The following is a 22,500-nucleotide window of genomic DNA, read 5'->3' as shown; positions in this document are numbered from 1 at the left end:
GGGCTTTAATTCGACTGGTCTTTAGAGTAGAATCTGAGCCAAATATTCCCTGAAGGTCCATCTGCATTTCCACAGTCATCTGCAAACAGAAATCGGGAGTTATTGCCAAGAGATTAGGTCATTTACCGATGACATTTATCAGGAAATTCAACAACATTTAGACTAAGCCCTTCTGCGCTTGGAGTCAATTCAGTGTGAACGATCGCAGCCAAACATGCTGGAGATTCCCTCGAAGGCCTGTGATGGATAGCACTGAGCAGAAATTAAAGGAGTGAGGATAAAAGCACAGACGCTTTCCACATGTACAGACACTTTTGATCAAGCTGCTTTTGATGTTATTGCTGCACTCGGTTCTTCAAATATATGAGAAAAAATTTATTAAATGTTATTTTTTGATTTGATACCAAAATAGTCCATACCCACACTGTAAAAATTAGATTTTTGATTCACAACATGTTACTGTAATTTTTCACAAACTACATTAGTATAACTTTACAGGATTTAACTGTAAAATTTCACAGTAAAGTGTTGTATTCATATTTTTTTGTGACATGAAGGTGGATAGCATGGTTACAGCAAATTACTGCAAAAGGACTATATCTTTTGCATGTTAGTTACAGGAATTCAAACTCTTTGGGCTCTATTTTAACGATCTAGGTGCAAAGTTCAAAGCGCAGGGCGCAAAAGCATTAGGGCGTATCAGAATCCACTTTTCTATTTTAAAAATAAAAAAATACACTTTGCGCCGCAGCACATGGTCTAACAGGGTTGAGCTTATTCTCTTAATAAGTTATGGGTGTGTTTTGAGAATAAACCAATCAGAGTCTCATCTCCCATTCCCTTTAAGAGTCCCTTTAACCCTTTAAGAGTTGCGTCGCGCCATAGCGCATTTACTTTTTACATGGCAGACTTTGTAAGTGGAAAAACTGAACACTTTACTAGTGAGAAAATGTTAAACAGACTATCTGTAGCGCAAGAATAAAAGAAGGAGCCTCCTCATTCTTTACTTTCACTTTCACTCTCTTCAGTGGATAAGGAAATGTGTTGTATGCACAGACATCCATTACCCAATACATAATTAATTTTGGTTGTTGAGCACAAAGATTTGTTTCAAAACTATTTCTAAATTCAGTTTTAATTTCCAGCAAACGAATAAATGAACGATAATAACGAAGTGTGCTAAAAAAAACACATCCAAATACACCTGCTATGGCCCATATGGTCTGAAACCTGACAAGTGGGCAAAGCTAAGCTTGTTTTTAATAAAACAAATATAAATATGCACATAATAAATTAAAAACTAATAACAATAATATTAACATCATACAAAAGCAAATTGTTATGAATGAACTGAAAAAGCCTCCCGAGATGAAGAAGATGGAGGCAGTGGTTTTTATATGTATGTTGAAAATAATGATTTTTGTAATATTTTATTCCTTTAATTCTTTTTCATTTGTAAAGATATTTGCATGTTGCTGTACATCCTGCGTGTATTAAGCAATGTGTAAGTGAGGTGCACAACTAACGCGCTCTGTGCTGGACTTTAGACCTCCTCTCAGCTGGTCTATTGAACAGTCTATTTTAGATCCTCAAAGTAGCAAGGCGCCAGCAATGCGCCTTAACACACCTCCTTTTTTAGAGCAGAACGCCTATGGGCACACATGAGCGCAAATGCATTTGCTATTTAAACAGCGTGGGTCAAAACGTCAAAACAACACTTGCGTCGAGCTGAAAATAGCAAATAACAATTCTGTGGCGTCTTGCGCTGCATTAAGCCGGGTGTATGATAGGGCCCTTCATTTCATTCATCAGACATTAACACAAATTAACTTTTATGCTAGTATGCACTTATTAATATGTAGAAATAACAATGTTATTACAGCCTCAAAAACAATTTGGTTTCATCTTCAAAAACAACTCGAAAGGAAATCATTCTGTTTTGAAACTTTTAATTTTTAGGTGCACTGCACCTTTCATTTATTATAACCTTTATTTTTTATTTATTTTTTATTTATATTTAAAGGTTAACATGGAAATATGAAATAATTTTTAATGAAAAATGTTGTGCTTTGTCAAAATTGTAATTACCAGCAACAAAAGTAACTGATTCATGAAGCCAAACACTGTTAAACACCCAAAATGATTTCAAAGTCAGGGTTAATGTCAAAATGAGTAGCCGAGGTAAGCCTGCTTCACAGTAAAATATAGGTATTCTACAAGATAATACTGTGAAATCCCAGTAATGGGCCTTACTTTACTGTGAAGTTACACTGTATGGCTGTAATTTAACAGTAATTTAATGTAACAAAAATCACAGTAAATTGCTGTGAACTACCCCATACTGCTGTTAATTTCATTGAGTTTCATTGTGTTTAACCTGCTTTATAGATTATTAAAAAAACAAATCATGGAACAGTTATTTAGGCAACCTAAAATGGTTCTAGTATGGCCAAAAAAAAAAAAAAACTCTTTTGGGACTTTTTTTTTGTAAAAGTGTATCTTTTTACTTATTTATTAATTATTCTCAAGCTGAAAAATTATTTCATAGATTAGAGGTAAGGAATATGAGGTAACAATTTATTTTGATGGTCTATTTGAGTATTAGTAGAGTGTCTGCTTGATACTGCTCCTTCAACAGACATTTAACTGACTACAATCAACATAGTCGTTAATTCAAATGAACTTTTATGCTAGTATTGGCATGTTTTGAAATGAAGAAATAACAGAATGTCCCAAAAACAATCTAGCTTCGTCTTCAAAAACACAATAAACTGGAATAAAAGTAATTGATTCGTGAAACCAAACACTGTTAAACACCCAAAATGATTTCAAGTCAGGGTAAATGTCAGAGAGAGTAGCCGAGGAAAGCCTGCTTCACAGTAAAATATAGGTATTCTACAAGATAATACTGTGAAATCCCAGTAATGTGCTTTACTTTACTGTAAAGTTACACTGTATGGCTGTAATTTAACAGTAATTTAATGTAACAAAAATCACAGTAAATTACTGTGAACTACTCCATACTGCTTTTAATTTACATACAGTATTTTACTGTGAACATAATGCAATCATTAGCCAGTAATTTACTGTGAATTTAAGGACAAATCTTTTACAGTGTAACATCTAAAGATTACTGAAATTTCTAAATTGACAAAAACAATGTGAAAAAAAAGAAACAGTTTTCAGATTTTAAAAACTGACAACAACATTAGCTATTTCTCATTCACCTATTTTTATATAAATGTTGAAGTATTGTACATGGCGCAGTGGTTAGCACTGTCGCCTCACAGCAATAAAGGTGCTGGTTTGAGCCTCGGCTGGTCCAGCTGGCATTTCTGTGTGGAGTTTGCATGTTTTCTCTGTGTTGATGTGGGTTTCCTTCTGGTGCTCCGGTTTCCCCCACAAGTCCAAAGACATGTGCCATAGGTGAATTGGGTAAGCTAAATTGTCCGTAGTATATGCGTGTGAAAAGAGTGTATGAGTGTTTCCCAGTGATGAGTTGCATCTGGAAGGGTCAGGGTGATCCTTCAAAGATAAGTAATCACTCTGGAGAATTGCAGCAGCACTCGAGGCTCATGGGTAATCGTCTGTCTGTGCTGAATGATATGGAGGTTCATCTTGTACTCTGAGTCACAGACGTTCCTCCAAACAGCATGTGCTCTCAGTTTATCTGACCGCAGTCTTGAGCTGCAATGTAGCAGATGCTCTGGAACATTTCACCAGGGACCGTTTTATCATTAGTCATCCAATTATCTGTCAAAGTGACACAGAGATCTGTATCAGGATCTGATTTTGTTTATTTGGTTTAAAACAGTATGACCTTTTATGGGGGTTTTGACATTCATTGAGGGGGTTCATGTCGTTATACACTGGCTCCACCCATATCTTTCGAGGAAACATAACTAACACACAGGGCTCTATTTTAACCATCTATTGCAAAGCCTGAAACGCATGGCGCAAAAGCATTAAGGGCATGTCCCATAGCACTTTTGTTATTTTAGGGATGGAGAATAATGGTTTGCGCCATGGTGCATGGTCTAAAGCATAGGTGTTAAACCCAGTTCCTGGAGGGCTGCAGCTCTGCGCAGTTTAGTTCCAACCCTGCTTCAACACATTTACCTGTTGGTTTAAAACAAAATTAAAGGACTCAATTAGTTTGATCAGGTGAGTTTAATTAGGGTTGAAACTAAACTGTGCAGAACTACTGTGTTTAAATCCAAACACATTTTCTATTTTTATTACCAATACGGTGATGCATACGTCTCCAAAACCCAACCTGTGGACAAATATAAACTTGTTTTAAGCCAATTTAGAACTTTTTTTATAGGTCTAGAATCAACTAAAAATAATAATGCTGACTTTTTCAGTGTTCGGCTTTGCTTCAGATAGTCAGTTCCACCTAAACGTCTTTGTACAGTAGCAGAGAAAACGAATATGTTATTGGATTCCACTGTGCTGTTTTTCCATGTTTTTTCTAAACAAACATGCACTAGATAGTAAGTCAGTTGCTATGATATGTAGCTAGTGAAGAACATACACTCTAAAAAAGTTCCAGTTACGATTGTATCATCATGAAGAACTATGTAATGCTGCAATAGTTCTTTGTGGGAGTTTCTTTATTTCCCGCCTTTTTGTTTTCTAAATCTGTAACTGACAAAGCAGCTCATTACTGGTGTTCTCAAGCTCAACTATCGACTACAACTACAGTATTAATCAATGTACAAAAATAAAGAAGATCAACATATAAACATCACAACACTTAGATTAAGATATCAATATAAATAAATAAAGTGGAATTTAAAATATTGTGCATGAAGTTAGGAAAAGTCATTTCGAGTGAGGCGAGAAGGTAATGGTGTTTAATGCTGAAATGGTTCATTGTGTAAGTTTCTTTATTTCCCGCCTTTTTTTTTCAAATCTGTAACTGACAGAACAGGTCATTACTGGTGTTCTGGAGTTCAATCATCGACAAAAAAAAGCAGATTATATTCTAAATATTTGTGAAAGAATTTTAAAGAACCACTTTTTGGGAAGTTGGCTGTACTTTGTCAAATGCACCATACATGACTGATAGCTCCACCCTAAAGGTATGCCATGTGACCTGAAGTTAGGAAAAGCAATGTGAGAGGAGGGAAGGTTATAGTGTATGCTGAAATGGTTCGTTGAGAGAGTTTCCTTATTTCCCGCCTTTTTTCAAATCTGTAACTGACAAAGCAGCTCATCACTGATTTTCTGGAGCTCAACTATCAACTACAAATAATAAACAATGTACAAAAATATAAAAGATCAACGAATAAACATCACAACACTTAAAATAAGATAACAATGTAAATAAATAAAGTGGATTTCAGAATATTGTGCATAAAACAGCCCTTATGTGCCAACTGCATTTCTTTGTGTTCACAAATTCAGATTACATGAATGGCCTAAGCGACAGCACATTGATTATTGTGAAAGAACACATTAAACAATATTTTTAAACCAGGTCTGGAGAAAGCTCTGGACTGCATATCTGGAGGGTTACTTTTTTTTTAGTTTTTTCAAATGCATTTCTGACACAGATGAGATGATCTGTCTAGGTTTTGGGAACTCTGTGTCCTGTTTCCTAAGGAAATTTAATAGCTCCAATACGTGTTCTGAATGCCTAATAAACTCCACGGAGTAAATGTGCTACTGAAAGACGCTATAATTTTCAGGTCATGCTGCAGATTTCCATTGGGAAACAAGTAGCTCAATATTTTCAAGCCATTTCTTCTTGGTTACTGCTGTATAGCTGCTTTGAGTCACTGACCTAAAAATTTATATTCAGTTAAAACTTGGTTTTTAAATACTATTTTAGAAAAAATGCTTTAAAACAGTACCAAATTAAGTTTTTAATCAATTACAACAATAGCAGAACTTTTTTTTCTAAGTAGTTTTTTTTTCCAGCAAGGTTTCACAGAGAACCATGCTTTAAAAATGATAAATAGGGCCTGAATATTGAAATAAAAAAATGAATAACTCAATTAATACCATTATTTTATGATACTGTATTTATTGTATTATTTAATGTATAATTTATTAATTAATCATTCTAATTTTGTAGGTTTTTATTAGTTTTTTTTTTTCCTCATAATGATTGTGTATACTGCTGCAATCGATGACATCTATTAATAAAAATGGACAATTCATTATACAAAATCAGTGAAAAGTAAATTATTGTTTTGACAGTTACCAAATTAAAAAAACAAAAAGGTGGGAAATAAACAAAAAAAAAACAGATTACGTTCCTAAATATGTGTGAAAGAATTTTAAAGAACCACTTTTTTTATTCTTTTTTTTTGAATATTTTGATTTTGAACAAAGCCCGAGATCCACCCAACAAAAAGTGTAAAATTAAATAAAAACAGTAATATTATATTAATAAGTACAAAATCAGGATTGAAACATAAATGATACAGTCTCTCTCATATTTAACCAAAATTGTACAGTTTTTTTTACTGGCACCATTTATTTTGGCTGCGGTGTATTCCAAACTAATAATGTCCAGTATAAAGCCTCCAGAATAGATTTAAAGAACTACTTTTACATTTAGTCATCTAGCAGGTGCTTTTGTCCAAAGCAACTTGCAATTGGATGAACTCTCACGGTCAGAGTTACCATAAGTGATTAGTTATACTTACCTGATCCTGTTTATCTCCAGTGTCTGCGTCTCTCCTCCTTCCCAGTGTAATTCCCTCTTGGTTCCCTCTTGGTTGTGCGTTTCCCGATCTCCTACGTGTCCATATACACCATCAGTCTCCAGTGCCATTCCATCCCGGTCCACGGCTCATACTATAAAGATAAAGACTTTACCTGTTTGCTATTTTACCTGTTATCATCTATACAACAGGCTGTCATTCATACTCGCAGTTCTGGTCTCAGTCCCCCTTCCGTGACACCCCTATCCTAACTTTAAAATCCTTTAAAATGGAAAAAATGCTCAGAATTGCTGTCCATCAATGACATTTATTGATGATTGAAATGAACAATAAAGATGTTTAATGGGAGAAAGACTCTTAGAGGACCCTTAACATTTGTTGCATTTCAGTAACAAAAAAAGGTGGAGGATTTAGTTTTTTGGGAAACAATTAAATCGTTAAAAGATGAAAACAAAATGGGGAAATATTTGAATGATAGTTTACAATCCACCAGTTGTTGACTGTCCATCGAAATCACTGCCACTGACGGCCCCACCATTACCTACTGATTTAAATGAGTTCAAAGTTTATGGGGCGTTCACACCAGACGCGGCTCACACAAATAGATATCGATATTCACGAGTAACAAGACGCTTGAACATTTTGAGTTTACTCGCTTCATTCACAAGTCAAACACATATTAAAAGACTGATAGCTCTGCCCTAAAGGTATACCATGTGACCAGAAGTGAGGAAAAGACATTTCGAGGTGGAAGGGAAGGCTACGGCGTTTGATTAAAGATTGAGGGCAAATTAATTTTCACAAAATAATGAAGTTCACAGATACATCGTTTTTAACAAGCACTACTACACATTTATATGTATATAATGCTAATTAATGCTAATCACATGGCAGCAACTAAATGCATGTAGACATGGTCAAGATTTAAGTGACTTTGAACGTAGCATGGTGGTTAGTGCCAGACGGGCTGGTCTGAGTATTTCAGAAACTGCTGATCTACAGGAATTTTCACGCAAAACCATCTCTAGGGTTTACAGAGAATGCCTCGAAAAAGAGAAAATATCCAGTGAGCGGCAGTTCTGTGGGTGCAAATGCTTTGTTGATGCCAGAGGTCAGAGGAGAATGGCCAGACTGATTCCAGCTGATAGAAAGACAACTAACTCAAGTAACCACTCGTTACAAATGAGTTATGCAGAAGAGCATCTCTGAACACACAACACATCCAACCTTGAGGCAGAAGGGTCAGAGTGCCTCACCTGTCAGCTAAGAACAGGAAACTGAGGCTACAATTCGCACAGGCTCACCAAAATCAGACAACAGAAGATTGGGAAAACGTTTGCCTGGTCTGATGAGTCTTGAATTCTGCTGCAACATTCGGAGGGTTTGGTCAAAATTTGGCATCAACAACATGAAAGAATAGATCCATCCTGCCTTGTATTAACGATTCAGACTGGTGGTAGTAGTGCAATGTTGTGGGGGATATTTTCTTGGCACACTTTAGGCCCATTAGTACCAATGTTGCTGACCATGTCCATCCTTTTCTGACCACAGTGTAGCCAACTTCTGATATCCAGCAGGATATCACACCACGTCATAAAGCGTGAATCATCTCAGACTGGTTTCTTGAACTTGACAATGAGTTCACTGTACTCAAATGGCCTACACAGTCACCAGAGCTCAATCCAATAGATCACATTTGGGATGTAGTGGAATGGAAGATTCGCATCATGGATGTGCAGCAGACAAATCTACAGCAACTGTGTGATGCTATCATGTCAAATATTCTAGTACCTTGTTAAATCTATGCCACGAAGGATAAAGGCAGTTCTGAAGGCAAAAGCAGGTCCAACCTGGTTTAGTAATAATAAATTAAAAAAACCAATAAATTGGCCAGTGAGCGTAAAATATATATATATATATATATATATATATATATATTAGGGCTGCACGATTTTGGGGAAAATATCTAATTGAGGTATTTTTTTGACAGGTATTACTATTTCGATTTGATGTGCAATTGAATTTTTTAGTTAAGCTTCAGCTCAGTCTCACTCCTTATATAGCCACCAGTGGTGCTTTTTTAGGTGCTGGTTGTTGTATTTTTTCATGCCCGCTTGTTTTTTTATTGTGGACATTTTGCATAGTTCTGTTGCACTTTCCTGATTGGGTAAATGAAAGTGTGCTCACTCAATTGGCTAATAAAACTGCCACACACAGACGGCAGTCATGCATTTGCTATGGGTGGGGGAAGTAAAATAATTTGATATCATATTAGCTAATTGCAATTTTTCAATTGTGGTTCAGTTTCGATTAATTGCGCAGCAGTAAAAAAAAAAAAAAATATATATATATATATATATATATATATATATATATATATATATATATATATATATACACTAGGGATGTAACGGTATTGTAAATACCGTCATACCGAAATATTAAATTTTTTCGATATTACCGAAGTCGCATGACTCGGTAAAACTATAGGTCTTCTGAGAAAATTTGCTCAGGCGAATGAAGCGAACGGGAGGTAGCTGAAACTTCATTTCCCATCAGCCCCGGCGTGGCCATAATCCTTTGCGGTCTGTTGTCGCTACAGATCCAGTAATGCGGAAATGGAGTGTGCTGCTAGTAGCGGAGATGAAAAAAAGATGGAAATGATCGAACCTAAATCGGGTGTTGTCGCCGCGCGCGTGCTGAATAGCGGTGCTGTCGCGCGCGTGCTGAATAGCGGTGCTGTCGCGCGCGTGCTGAATAGCGGTGCTGTCGCGCGCGTTCTGATCAGCTGTGTTGTGGCGCGCGTATTGTAAAGCGCCGAGGGGGGGTTGAGCGCGCATACTCAAGAGAGGTGTTATCGCGCGCCTACTGAAGGGCGGGACTGGACGGAGGTTGTGTCGCGTCGCGGGGGCACTTTTGATCGTTTTGGAAGGGCATTTTCTATCCAAGACTAAAAAGGGCATGTGCACTGCACAGGTTGAGCCCTATGTGTGCACGTGCCTGCAAGTTGGGGAATACGACTAATAACAGTCATGGGGACTGCAGAAACACAGCACACTGTTCAGATTGATGCAGACATTGACTTGTACCGCAAAGAGACCTCTATCTCACTCATGGTTTGTCCTCTCAAGTGGGGGAAAGACAATGCACAACGTTACCCCACTGCTGTCAACCTGGGCCAAGACATATCTCTCTTGTCCCAGAATCCTCAGTCCCAAATGAGAGGGTTTTTTCTGTTGCAGGGGACATTGTAAATACCCAGAGATACCAGCTTTTACCAGATTATAGTTATATGATCATTTTCCTTTAAACCCATCTCTATCTAAGTGAGTGATTAAATGTTGAATGTGATGAGTTTTTAACAATACTAAATTGAAACTTTATTTTTTTTACATGGTTTAATAATTTTTTGTTATTAAAATTGAAGTTCCTGTTTCAAAGCTAACAAATAGATGGCTAATTTGTATGTCATTGACACTTTTGGCACTTTTTTGGAGTATTTTCAAAAGTTTTTTTTTTCCTGTAAATGATTCAATAAATACCGTACCGTGACATTCATACCGAGGTATTATCGTACCGTGAAATTCTGATACCGTTACATCCCTAATATACACATATTAGAGAATTAATTTTTATATATCGAGAGAAGTAATATTTGATTTCATGCCCGCTTTAAGTTAAACCCTAAGACCTCTCCAGGTCAAAAAAACCTGGAATCTCTGTTTTTAAGTGTATAATGTTTCTTAGAAGACAAACATGTTCAGTTTAATTTAGCTGTAATTCTCTCTCTCTCTTTCTTTATTTATTTGAGTCATTTAGTCTAAATTTACCCAGACATGACTATTCCTGGGAATCTCCTGACATGTTCTTTAATGGCCTCTCATTACTGGAGAACATGAAGTCTGTGTGAAACTGAATTAGTCCGACACACAGCCTCAGATCTGCCCTTCAAAACACATTTACTGCAGCCGCATGCAATTAACAACAACCACACACACATCACATCTGACTCGAGATCAGCTTCACATAGCCGCATGTATTAGCACAGACATACGAGCGCTGATCTCAGGTCAGTGCTAGAGGATATGCAGGGTGGAGTGAGACAGACAGTGAGACGTGTTCAATTATCATCACAGACGACAGGCCACACATTTACATGCTTTCAGCGAGGATTTTTAGCTTGTGCTAAAGAAAACGAGTGTTAACAATTTCCTGTAGAATTTACAATAACTTACTGACTATTAAACAAAAGGTTCAACCCCTCACTGGTGCTCCAGAAGGAAGCACAAAGCGTTAAGAGCTGGGGTGAAAACTTTTGAACAGGATGAAGATGTCCATGTTCTTCTTTTTTGTAAAAAACTTCATTGTTTTTTTGCACTTGCCTTTTGTTTAATAATTGCTAAAAGGCTTATAACACTAAACTGGAAAAATCCTTTCCCACCCTGTTACGTACATTGTATGCATGATCTGAGGCAGTTTATGCAAATAGAAAAGATTAGATATACAGTTTGCGGTAATACTGAAAAATTTGACACTATCTGGCAACCCTTCCTCTTACACTTTAAAAATAAAAATAAAAAATAAATAAACATGTACATATGTATGTGTATATGTATGCAAGTATATAGCTGACTTATTTTCCCTGCTTCTGGCTTAGTTATGAATGGACAGTGTTTTTTTTTATTTTATACTTTTTATATATATATTTTTTTAATATTATTATTTTATTTTCTACTGCTGAACCCTTTGAGTATTTGTATTTATATTTTCTCTGTATTGTTGTTTGGCCTAATAAGTTTTACTTTTATCTATAATGTTATTTCTTTTCTATCTTATCTTATTAAAATTATTATCATTATTATATATATATATATATATATATATATATATATATATATATATGTGTGTGTGTGTGTGTGTGTGTGTGTGTGTGTGTGTGTGTGTGTGTGTGTGTGTGTGTGTGTGTGTGTGTGTGTGTGTTTTTCTCCCTAATGCATGAATATGTAATTGTATAAGAGCAAAACTGTATTCTACCACTACATTGGAGCAGTTGATGTCTAATGTCTCTAATGTCTCTGACTAACACATTTCAATAAAAAACGTTAACTAAAAAACTTCATTGTTTTTATTTAGTGCTGCCCATCGGACATAACAGAAAATAGTTGCATGTTGCCTGGAAGACAAATTGTGTTAAATTTTTTACCTTGATCTTCAGATTCTACAGGTTTTCCCCCCCTGCTCTTAATGCCCCGTGTTTCCCCTCTGAAGCATGTGTGAGGGTTTAAACCTTTTTTAATAGTTGTGTTTGAATACCTCGGTCATCCTTAAAAATCACACTGTCACTGCTTGAAAGGCTTCATATCAGCAAAAGTTGCTGAAAAACTAAAGAATCTGCAAGACATGGACGATTTTTCTCAGGAACAGCAGCAGTATAACATCACAATGCATAAAAACAACATAGTCTCATTCTGAAAACGCAGCTCTATATACATTTCTAGAGATCGCAAATTATGTATCCGGAGGTACGTATGGTTGCATTTTGAATTTCAAACGAACGCTAAGGGGTGTGGCGTAATTCCTTTTTGCACTACCAGCTGACCGCTTACCTTCTTATGGACGACTTTACCCTTTGTTACCAGTTTTTCCAGCGGCTTACCATGTACGTCAGTGGACTTGAGACACAGAGAGGAGTTGACCACCACGATGGGGTTCGAGTCCGGCGAAGAACGGTTCCAGAAAGCGGGTTTGACAAAAACAGAAGCCAAAAAATAAAATAAACAAGTAAATAGCAGGATCAGAATGTGGTAAAATCTAAAAACATAGTGAAAATCAGGCGAGGGCTTTCCTTTTACTCGACTGCTTTTGAAAAATGTTGGTTAGGTTTAGGAAAGTGGGTGGGCAGGTCAATCGGGGCTTTTAAAAAACACTATTAGTTGGGTTTAATGAAGGAGGATGGGTCAGTCAGTCAGTCAGTCAGTCAGTCGCCAGCGGCCTCTGGATTTTTGCAAGAACAGCAGGTGCGAATGGCACTGGCAAGAGAAATTTAACATCTGAAAAAGTGTACACAGCAGCCTCTGGTGGTTTAATGAAAACAAAAACTGCAAAAACAAACTTACCTCCTGCGAGGCTGCGACATATTTCACAATCTCCAGAAATATATATAGTGGTTTGTTTTCAAAATAAGCCTGGGTTGCTTATTTTGAAAATTATCAGGAAACCACACACAGTGTTAAAATCAAGGATGAGCAAACTTTTTTCAGTGGATTATTATAATAATATCAGCTATGGTTTTATCTTGTGAACTATGTAAACATCTTTTATTTAAAATATCCTACTCCAAACAGTACTAACTAAAAAAATAAAAAGAAAAAAATAGCATGCATGTTGTAAGATCTGTCTTATTTAGTTAATTCTTCACATTTGAACAGATTCTGCAAGGTGTATGCAAACTTTCAAGCACAAGCGTATATACTAGGGCTGCACAATATTGAAAAAATCTGACATTGCGATTATTTTTCAATATATATTGTGATATACTGTATCTACATTTCCCCAAATGATTAAATAGGGTATATGCCGAGCTAGTGCTGTTCCCATGCTGATACACTTCCGGTGACCTGTTATTGTGAACTTTTTACCATTTTATACGGTTCCTTATACAGGATCGATGTTGTAATGTCATTAAAATACATTCAGTTAAATATGTTTAGCATTTATTTAGTTGCTCAAGCGTAAAACGAGACAAAAAGCCGTTTACTCGCACGCGCCCGTCAGAATCGGCAGGCTAATGCAGAAGCTCCATTGAATATACTGGGGTAAAATAAATGCTCATATTATAAAGACATGGCGGGGGAAATGTAATTTAATGCAGTGCTTCTTGTACAATCTGAGACCCACTTTAAATCGGATATCACTCAGCAAGTGGAGATAGCTGATTTTTAAAGAAAAATCACCTTAAACGCACCGGATTTTACATTGCCATTCAATTCGCCGGAAGCACCTAACCCAGGTTACTGGCAAGTTAAAAGTCCTATTAGCATGCTTCGGCATATACCCCATAGCACTATTTGGAAAGAATATATAGTCATGCTTTATTTTAACGCTCATTTCCTGATATTAGCAAACCATTACCTATGACTTTTGCTTCACAAAATTAACTCCTAATTTGCTTCTTATTAATAGATATTAAAGTGGTTAAGGTAATGGGTTAGGGATATAGAATAAGATCATGCAGAATATTTAGTTTATAAGTACTAATAAACCACTAATAATGGATGCTGCACGCTGGTGGTGGATGAGGAGATTCCCTCCCATTGTGTAAATCGATTTGAGTGCCCAGAAAAGCGTTAAATAAAGGTAAGAAGTTATTATTAGGGTCACCCATCCAGGTACTGACCGGGCGCAGCCCTGTTTAGCTTCAGTGTGCGACCATGTGAGAGTTTCAGAGAGCTTGCTGCCGGTGAATGCACTATTTAACCCAATGGTTGGGTTTGTCCATATTTTACCCAATGTTGGTCTACAACAGCATTTTTTAGAGTGCATATCTGTATAAATGTATTAGGTGCTATTTATTCTCATGCTTTGACTATTACAGCATGTTCTCATCTCAAAAGAAATCAATTATGAGTTGACAACTGAGAGGAGTACGCATGAAAGCAAGTATGAACACAACAAGAAACAGCTGTAAGTATTGCCTTTGCACAGTCCATCTTCAATCTAATCCAAAACACTTCTGAATGTATAAAGGACATTGAGTTCCTGATTTATAAAATCAACTCATCTTGTCTGTACCAGTAACACATGCATTTAAAAAAAAACATATTCATGAATGAGAAGTTTCTCCAGACCTGGTTTTGAAGTGACGCGTGTTCTTCCACATTAAGCGGAGAGGAATCTCAGCGGTGGTATGAAACCCAGCCACACATTAACTGAGTCAGCATTATTTCATTCAGCCGCATTCCAGATCCACGGCAGATGATCCAAATATACTCTGAAGATTCCAAAAAGGTGTCGAATAATTCCAGAAATCCTGCTGAATGTTAACAAAAATGTACTATGATGAAGGCAACAGATGACCTACTTTCTGTGTAAAACGGATTAAATGAACGCTAGATTTTTAAAAATAGTCTCATTTCATGACTCCCCATTTCAATCACACTTTTCTTCTCAGGAGATCATGAAATAAACATCAAACTCACTATTAGAGGAGTTTTATTCATTCATTTTCTTTTTAGCTTAGTCACTTTATTAATCTGCGGTCACCACAGCAACACCAACACTGGAAAACACCCAAACACTACGGCTAATTTAGCGTATTCAGTAGGGATGTAACAATATTGTAAATACCGTCATACCGCAATAGTAATTTTTTTCAATATTACAGTTGGCGCATGACTCGATAAAACTATATTTCTGAGAAAAGTTTGCTTAGGCGAATGAAGCGAACGGGAGGTAGAGGGAACTACAATTCCTATCAGCCTAGGCGCGGCCATCATCCTTTGCGGTCTGGTGTCATTACAGATCCAGTAATGTGGAAATGGAGTGTGTTGCTAGTAGCGGGGAAGAAAAAGAGCTGGAAATGATCGAACTTAAAGCAGGTTTTAAATCGGATGTGTGGAAGCATTTCGGTTTCTTTCTAAAAAGATACGAAAAAGGAGAAAAGGTGACAGACAAAGAAAAAAACGGTATGAAGGCACTACAAGACTGTGGTGAAGTATAAGTCGGGAAATACGACGTGGGGACTGCAGAACACAGCACACTTGTTAGATAGATGCAGACATTGACTTGTACCGCAAAGAGACCTCTATCTCACTCATGGCTTGTCCTCTCAAGTGGTGGAAAGACAATGCACAACGTTACCCACTGCTGTCAACCTTGGCTAAATCATATCTCTCTCTCCCAGAAACCTCAGTCCCAAATGAGAGGGTTTTTTCCTGTTGCAGGGGACATGCCCAGAGATCCCAGCTTTTACCAGATTATAGTTATATGATAATTTTCCTTAAAAAACCCATCTCTATGTAAGTGAGTGGGTGATTAAATGTTGAATGTGATGAGTTTTCAACAATACTAAATTGAAACTTTATTTTTTTTATATGGTTTAATAGTTTTTTTGTTATTAAAATTGAAAAATTGAAGTTCCTGTTTCGAAACTTACAGATAGATGGCTAATTTGTATGTCATTGATTTGTTCAGTGCTAAGGTAAAGAAACACTTTTGGCACTTTTTTTCGAGTCTTTTCATTAGTTTTGTTTTTCCTGTAAATTATTCAATAAATATCGTACCTTGCCATTCATACCGAGGTATTATCGTACCGTGAAATTCTGAAACCGTTACATCCCTAGTATTCAATGCTCCTATTCACCTTATTCTCCGCCGACGAGCGGGCGCTGCCATTTGAATCTTTTTGGCTCGAGACTTCCGGTCTCATTCACTTCCATTCATTTTTAGACATTAAAAACGCCTCATTACGCTGCTTGATGTTGCAATTTGATATTTTCTTATTATATTATTCTACTTGATCTGTATAGTCATGCAAACAATTGTTTGTAGAGCAAGTAGTTTGACCATTTTCTGCCGTTTATTATTCCTAGTCGTTTCTCCCATAGGTGACTGAATCGGAAGTTCTAAGACAATCGCGAAAACAGCCGCACTTCCGCAGTTTAGAATAAGGTCAATAGCCCATGTCTTTGGACTGCAGGAGAAACAGAAGCACCCGGAAGAAACAGACACCAACAAAGTGAAAACAGGCAAACTCCACACAGAAATGCTAACTGACGCAGCCGGGGCTTGAACCAGCAACTTTCTTGCTGTGAGACGATCGTGCTACCCACTGCGCCACCGTGACACCTTTGATTAAATAAATTCAGATCATCCTGAGCTGCTCTTTTTAGACAGATAATTGGACGACTAATGACAAAATAGTCCCGGGTGAAATGTTATTGAGCATTTGCTTCATTGCAGCTCAATAATGCGGTCAGATAAACTGATAGCACATGCTGTTCTGAGGAACATCTGTGACTCAGGGAACGGGACGAACCTCCATATCATTCAGACAGAGGATTTACCCATGCTGCATCTGACCAAACAAACCACATGTTTTCCAGTCGTCCTAAATCTTTCAGTTGGGCAGGTCAGAGGTCATATTCAGGGGTCAGGAAACAGCGGAGACCGAGACTGTACTGGAGATGAGTAGATTTACAGCCAAAACACACATTGATTCTGTCATGTAAGGGTAAGTTTAAAGGCCATGAATTTAGCAGGCAGGACACACAGGGAAACTCACTCACCTTTCACACATGTGCTCAACAGATGACGACTGTTCCTTTGAGAAACCCCCATCATCCTGTTGGAGAAATATCTACAGACAGAACACAACAAAATATTAAACAACAGATATAGATATTGGTCAAACCACTGAGCCAGGACTTATTTTAAAGGTAAGCTGTTATGCACAAACCACTTTTATAAAGGATTTAAACAGTTGTATGAATATAACCGGCCTCTAATTGTAATAATTAATTAAAACAATTTTTTTATAACCACACCTCATAAAAAGAGTCTGCAGAAACATTTTGATTGACATTGATGTTTGTACCAAGCGGCAACCTCCCGCTCTCCCTCATGAAGCATTAACAGAAATAACTGAAACTGCAATTCATCGAAATTCTGCTAATCCTGGCTTCATAATAGAGCAGATTTCCATTGAGCCCACGGTTAGGATGGCCATAGATCCATAGACGGATTGATAGATCAATAAACCGATAGACAGATAGAGCGATAAACCGATAGATGGATAGATAGAGCGATTAACAGATAGAGCGATAAACAGATGGACGAACTGATAGAACAATAAACCAATAGCCAGATAGAGCGATAAACCGATAGACGAACTGATAGAACAATAAACCAATAGCCAGATAGAGCGATAAACTGATAGACGGATAGATAGAGCGATAAACAGATAGACGAACTGATAGAACAATAAACCAATAGCCAGATAGAGCGATAAACCGATAGACGGATAGATAGAGCAATAGACAGATAGAGCGATAAATCGAGACAGCTAGATAGAGCGATAAACAGATAGAGTGATAAACCGAGACAGCTAGATAGAGCGATAGACAGATATAGCGATAAACCGATAGATGGAAAGATAAAACAATAAAACCAATAGACAGCTAGATAGAGCAATAAACCGATAAACAGATAAAGTGATAAACCGATAGATGGATAGAGCAATAAACTGATAAACAGCTAGATAGAGCAATAAATCAAGACAGATAGACTGATAAACCGATAGACAGTAGATAGAGAGATAAACAGATAGACAGATAGACAAACTGGTAAACTGATAGACAGGTGGATGGATGGATGGATGGATGGATGGATGGATGGATGGATGGATGGATGGATGGATGGATGGATGGATATACCGACCGATATACAGATAGACAGACCAGTAAACCTATAGACAGAGATCAATAAACTGATAGACAGATAGATAGACTGACAGACAGTCTTGTTAACTTTTGCAGCTCACAATAGGAAACTCTGAATCCAGCAGCCAAATGCAAAACACTGAACTCTAAACACACACACATTTTATATACACATAATTATATGGCAAAAGAGACATTCTCACACAATTGTTTCCCCCCAAAACAAAACCTCATTTGGTGACGTTATTCCCACAACACACACTGGCCAGAGCAGGATACTGGAGCAGCTCACTCTGATCCATATGAACCTGAGAGAGAGAGAAAGAGAGATATGATGGAACAGAGAGAAAAAGCCACATGGTCTGGAATCGTCTACACACAAAGAGACGAGAGGAGTACGAGCCCTGTTTTTCTTCTTAAATCTGTAGACATTTGTGTCCAGAAGCATGTTGAGGCACTAGTTGAATGCCACAGATTATATAAACATCTGAACTGCTAAAATGACTGAAAGCAGCCCCTGAAAGCTCCTCCAGATGTGCTGACTGGTAAAGAAAAACTAAATCTAGTAATAAACAGCTCAACCTGGAACCCACCAGCTGGCAGCTAACATAAAATACTGACATTTATAAAAAAAAAAAAACAGTCAGCTAGAGAATCAGATACCAGCTAAAAGTAGATGATATGACATATGATAAGACATACAGTAAGACTTTTGGCATATGATATGAAACACGAATAGACATTTGACATATATGACATACTATTAGACATATTATAAGACATACTATTAGCGATATGACATGACATCCAATAAGACATGTGACGTACCTGACACACAATAAGACGTGACATACGATAAGTCATGTGACACACATAACATATGATAAAACATATGACAAACGATAAGACATGTAACATGACATAAGACATACATACATGTGACACACATAACATATGATAAAACATATGACAAATGATAAGACATGTAACATGACATAAGACATACATGACATGACATATGATTAGACATGATATACGATTAGACGTAAGACATATATGACATACTATAAGACATAAGATAGGACATATTGGACATAACATAAGACATGTGACGTACATGACATACAATAAGACGTGACATACGATAAGTCATGTGACACACATAGCATATGATAAAACATATGACAAACGATAAGACATGTAACATGACATAAGACATACATGACATGACATATGATCAGACATGACATACGATTAGACGTAAGACATATATGACATACTATAAGACATAAGATAGGACATATTGGACATAACATAAGACATGTGACGTACATGACATACAATAAGACGTGACATACGATAAGTCATGTGACACACATAACATATGATAAAACATATGACAAACGATAAGACATGTAACATGAGATAAGACATACATGACATATGATTAGACATGACATACGATTAGACGTAAGACATATATGACATACTATAAGACATAAGATAGGACATATTAGACATAACATAAGACATGTGACGTATATATGACCTACTATTTGACATATGACATAGACATATTAGACACATGACATAACATACGATAAGACGTGACATACATGACATGCCATAAGTCATGACACACATGACATACGATAAGATGTGACATACATGACATACAATAAAACATATGACAAACGATAAGACATGTAACATGTCATAAGACAAACAAGACATGACATATGATGACATTTGATTAGACATATGACATTCGATTAGATGTATGGCATATATGATATACTATTAGACATATGATAAGACATATTAGACATATGACATAACATACGATAAGACTTGACATACATGACATGCGATAAAACATATGACAAACGATAAGACATGTAACATGACACAAGACAAACAAGACATGACATATGATTAGACATATGACATACAATTAAACATATGACATATATGACATACTATTAGACATATGATAAGACATATTAGACATATGACATAACATACGATAAGACATTTGACATACATGACATGCGATAAGTCATGTGACACACATGACATAAGACGTGACATACATGACATACGATAAAACGTGACAAACGATAAGACATGTAACATGACATAAGACACACAAGACATGACATATGATGACATACGATTAGATATATGACATACGATTAGACATATGACATATATGACACACTATTAGACATATGATAAGACATATGACATAACATACGATAAGACGTGACAAACATGACATACCATAAGACGTGACATACATGACATACAATAAGTCATGTGACATGCATGACATACGATAAGACATATGACAAACAATAAGACATGTAACACAATAAATACATGACACGACATATGATGAGATGATTAGACATGAAAAATGATTTGAAAATATGAATAGACATGACATAAGATTATGATTATTATAAAGGAATATGATGACATACATGACAAAAAATAAGTCATGTGACACATGACATGATAAGATGTGACATACATGACACAATAAGTCATGTGACATGACATACGATAACACATAAGACGTGACATACATGACAAACAATAATACATGTGACATAAATGACATGTGAGAAGACATACGACAAATAATAAGACATGTGACATAAATGACATATGACATACATGACATGGCATATGTTATGATATGGCATATGACATGGCATGATATAACATAAGATTAGAGATGACATGATAAGACATGATTAGTCCTGACATATGATATGAATTTCGAATAAACACATGACATAAGACAGCATTAGACATATGATATGACATAAGATTAGATATATGATAGGACATACAGTTAGACATAAGACATGACATGGGATGAGACATGTGACATACATGACATGATGTGACACATGACATAAGACATTCATGGCATAACATGACATGCCATATATATGACATGACACATTATGACAGGTGACATATGAGATGTAATAAGACGTGACACATGACACAAGACATACATGACATGACATTTAACAAATGATAAGACATACGATTAGACATATGATGAGACATGACATATTATATATAATAAGGATAGACAGAACATACAAGACATGAGATTAGACATATGACAAGCCATGAGACATACATGAAATACCATAAGACGTTACATACATGACATTAAATAAATCATGTGATAAAACGACATATGATAAGACGTGACATACGATAAGACACATGACATACGATAACCCAGTACTGGGTTGCAGCTGGAAGGGCATCTACTGTATAAAACATTTGCTGGAATAGTTGGTGGTTCATTCCGCTGTGGCGACCCCTGATAAATAAGAGACTGAACCAAATGAAAACGAATGTCTGGATGTCAAATGCAGTTTTTGACATTAAATTGATTACCATTTTTTCGTTACATGTTTTATGATGTCATGCGTGATGTCAACTAGATGTTGGTTTGACATTAGGCAGTGCTCTGGGGTGTTTTTGACTTTCAGAATGCCAGTAGCCATTGACTTGCATTATATAAATGAACAAAAACCCACATTAAAATCTTTAGATCTCTGCTCAAGAAAAAAGGTCACATCTCTGACAGTCTGAGTCAATGAACTGCAAGTTTTAATTATTTGGGTGAACTGGCCCTTTAAATTGTGATTTACCTCATTATACCGTGTCCTGCTTGTATTCTCTTCTGTGATTTCCATGATTTGAGAGTCGCTCGTATGCTCATGCACAAACACAGCGTGCCCTGCCCGTGATGATGAAAGCCCTGGAGCAGACAAAATAAACATTTATTAAACACACTTAGAGGGTATAAACCATTTACACACACACACACACACACACACACAGACTATACATACACACTGGCAGATGCTCCTCCTACACTCCTAAAGGTGCTTTGTGTCTGATGTGCCAGATCATGGGTCTGGTCTTAGTGGTTATTTATTTATTTTTTTATCAAATTGTATTATTCATAATTTCCAAAAGCCATAAGTGCACTGCTAAAAGACAATACAGTTCAGTTTATGTCAAAATGTATGTATATCATAGTAATTATTATTTATAATAGATAAATACCATAATTTTAGTTACGGAGCAATAAATTATACATTTCAAGCAAATAAAGAAGACAAATATTTATTAGAATTCACATGTTGTATGTTTGCAAAGCTTTGATATACTGTAGCAATAGCATACACTCACTGGCCACTTTATTAGGTACACCTTACTAGTACCAGGTTGGACCCATTTTTGCATTCAGAACTGCCTTAATCCCACTTGGCATAGATTCAACAAGGTACTGGAAATATTCCTGAGATTTTGGTCCATATTGACATGATAGCATCACGCAG

General features: G+C 36.5%; 1 long non-coding RNA gene across 1 annotated transcript in view; it reads right to left on the bottom strand.

The window, feature by feature from the left end:
* Window positions 1-2,488: 2,488 nt before the first annotated feature.
* The window catches only part of LOC137488861 (uncharacterized), a 68,051-nt gene continuing 48,039 nt past the window's right edge, over window positions 2,489-22,500 (bottom strand). The window contains exons 8-12 of the long non-coding RNA XR_012397134.1: window positions 21,805-21,914; window positions 18,322-18,426; window positions 16,967-17,037; window positions 6,663-6,813; window positions 2,489-3,753 (exon numbers count right to left, since the gene is read on the bottom strand). This is a non-coding gene — a long non-coding RNA (uncharacterized lncRNA). The remainder of the gene's footprint in view (window positions 3,754-6,662; window positions 6,814-16,966; window positions 17,038-18,321; window positions 18,427-21,804; window positions 21,915-22,500) is intronic.

Source organism: Danio rerio, chromosome 21, assembly GCF_049306965.1.
Source record: "Danio rerio strain Tuebingen ecotype United States chromosome 21, GRCz12tu, whole genome shotgun sequence".
In the NCBI taxonomy this organism is placed as follows: Eukaryota; Metazoa; Chordata; class Actinopteri; order Cypriniformes; family Danionidae; genus Danio; species Danio rerio.
Note: the sequence above shows the minus strand (reverse complement) of the source record. Positions and strands in the feature narration are given on the sequence as shown.